Genomic DNA, 3224 nt, shown 5'->3' on the forward strand with positions numbered 1-3224 from the left:
CACATCAGGTGGCCAAAGTATTGGAGTTTCAGCTTCAGTATCAGTCCTTCCAATGAACACTCAGGACTGATCTCCTTTAGGATGGACTGGTTGGACCTTCTCGCAGTCCAAGGGACTCTGAAGAGTCCTCTCCAACACCACAGTTCAAAAGCATCAATTCTTTGGTGCTCAGCTTTCTTCACAGTCCAACTCTCACATCCATACATGACCACTGGAAAAACCATAGCCTTGACTAGACAGACCTTTGTTGGCAAAGTAATGTCTCTGCTTCTTAATATGCTGTCTAGGTTGGTCATAACTTTCCTTGCAAGGAGTAAATGTCTTTTAATTTCATGGCTACAATCACCATCTGAAGTGATTTTGGAGCCCAGAAAAATGAAGTCAGCAACTGTTTGCACTGTTTCCCCTTCTATTTGCTATGAAGTGATGGGATTGGATACCATGATCTTAGTTTTCTGAATGCTGAGCTGTAAGCCAACTTCTCCACTCTCCTCTTTCATTTTCATCAAGAGACTCTTTAGTTCTTCTTTACTTTCTGCCATGAGGGTGGTGTCATTTGCATATCTGAGGTTATTGATATTTCTCCCGGCAATCTTGATTCCAGCTTGTGCTTCCTAGCCCAGCATTTCTCATGATGTTCTCTGCATATAAGTTAAATAAACAGGGTGACAGTATACAGCCTTGACGTACTCCTTTTCCTATTTGGAACCAGTCTGTTGTTCCATGTCCAGTTTTAACTGTTGCTTTCTGACCTGCATACAGATTTCTCAGGAGACAGGTCAGGTGGTCTGGTATTCCCATCTCTTTCAGAATTTTCCACAGTTTATTGTGATCCATACAGTCAAAGGCTTTGGCATAGTCAATAAGGCAGAAATAGATGTTTTTCTGGAACTGGCTTGCTTTTTCAATGATCCAGCAGATGTTGGCAATTTGATCTCTGGTTCCTCACCCTTTCCTAAAACCAGCTTGAACATCTGGAAGTTCACAGTTCACATATTGCTGAAGCCTGGCTTGGGGAATTTTAAGCATTACATTACTAGTGTGTGAGATGAGTGCAATTGTGCGGTAGTTTGAGCATTCTTTGGCATTGCCTTTCTTTGGGATTGGAATGAAAACTGACCTTTTCCAGTCCTTTGGCCACTGCTGAGTTTTCCAAATTTGCTGGCATATTGAGTGAAGCACTTTCACAGCATCATCTTTCAGGATTTAAAATAGCTCTACTGGAATTCCATCACCTCCACTAGCTTTGTTTGTAGTGAAGCTTTCTAAGGCCCACTTGACTTCACATTCCAGGATGTCTGGCTCTAGGTGAGTGATCACACCATTGTGATTATCTGGAGTGTGAAGATCTTTTTTGTACCGTTCTTCTGTGTATTCTTGCCACTTCTTCTTAATATTTTCTGCTCCTGTTAGGTCCCTACTGTTTCTGTCCTTTATTGAGCCCATCTTTGCATAAAATGTTCCCTTGGTATCTGTAATTTTCTTGAAGAGATTTCTAGTCTTTCCCATTCTATTGTTTTCCTCTGTTTCTTTACATTGATCGCTGAGGAGGGCTTTCTTATCTCTCCTTGCTATTCTTTGGAACTACATTCAAATGGGTATATCTTTCCTTTTCCCCTTTGCTTTTCACTTCCCTTCTTTTCACAGCTATTTGTAAGGCCTCTTCAGACAGCCATTTTGCTGTTTTGCAATTCTTTTTCTTGGGCATGGTCTTGATTCCTCTCTCCTGTACAATGCCACGAACCTCCGTGACAAAATGCTTTACACCACAATACCTCAATTTATCTACCTCAAGTCTGTAGAAGGGAGCTTCTATCCCTTTAAAATGAATCAGGCTTTTGCCTTAAATTTCCATTAAACTTTATCTTAGAACCTCTGGACCAAGGAGATAACATCCCCTGAGTTGGGTTCTGGTATGTCAGGTAGAGGGCTGGAACCCAGGAATGGAGACAGAGGAGAGACAGCCTGCCCCGAGATCTGGTCTGAAGTGGAAACAGTGGCACTGACAAAGTACAGAACAAAGCTGGCCCTGGAGTTCATGTGAGCGCTGGATGGTGGAGCCCAGATCCCACATGGCAGCTAGAGCAGACAGTTACCTAACTGTGCCAAGGCCTGGTGCCCCTGAAAGGAGTAAATGTGTTTTTTCCTTCTTTTCAGTGTGAAAGGATACTTTTCAAAGAAAAGGTAAAATCATGGCTCTCCTCTGGGAATAAAATGAACAAATGTTAAATTTATTCTACTCATATTTGGGTGTGGGAACTAGGCAGTTAGAACTGGTTCAAGGGAGCAGAGATGCACAGGTTTATCTGGAGTCAAGGATGCCAGAGTATTGTGCAAATGCAGCAAAACTGGCTTTTCCAGAGGAAGGAGTGTTGTTCCTCATGTTTGCATATCACAGACACGGATTATGCTGAGTTGCCCTCAGTTCTCCATAGCCTTCGATCTGTAAAACCCACCTGAAGGGTGTGCTCAGTGCCATGTGCAGATTTCCATCCAAGCACAGACTCCCCTGACTTGACCTCACAGATTCTAAAGTTGACCTGCTTAGTGGAGGGAAACCGACAGCACTAGGAGCTTCCCTGGTGGCTCAGATGGTAAGGAATCCAGCTGCAATGTGGGAGACGTAGGTTCAGTCCCTGGGTTGGGAAAGTCCTCTGGAGGAGGGCATGGCAACCCACTCCAGTGTTCTTGCCTGGAGAATCCCATGGACAGAGGAGCCTGGTGGGCTACAGTCCATGGGGTCGCAAAAAGTAGGAGATGACTGAGCGACTAAGTGCATACCCTCTATGTGCTAGACGATCCTACGAGGTTAACACTACAAACTGATGGGTGGTCATAATATTAATGAGACAGTGTTTCTAGGAGGTCATCACATCAACCAGGACATAATAGGAATTGGTAACTACCAGTTCTGATACTGTCATGTTAGGAGACATAAGTCCGCTGGGGGAGTGATGACTGCAGAATGAATGTGGAGATCTGACAGTCTTTGTAAACACAGAGTCAGGAACAACCAGCATATGAGCACTTTCTGTATTTTAAAAGTCACCTGGGAAAGTATCTCCTTCTTCATCTCCATAATAATGTTGTCAGTTAGGGAAGTTGGTGGTCTTTCTAGGGCCCTGATTTGAGCACTCCTGATCCACATCATCACATTCCTCCTTGGAAGCTAAAGGTACACACACACACACACACACTTCCTCCTTGGAAGCTAAAGGTACACA

This window comes from Oryx dammah, unplaced genomic scaffold (assembly GCF_014754425.2).
Source record: "Oryx dammah isolate SB20612 unplaced genomic scaffold, SCBI_Odam_1.1 HiC_scaffold_24, whole genome shotgun sequence".
Taxonomy (NCBI): Eukaryota; Metazoa; Chordata; class Mammalia; order Artiodactyla; family Bovidae; genus Oryx; species Oryx dammah.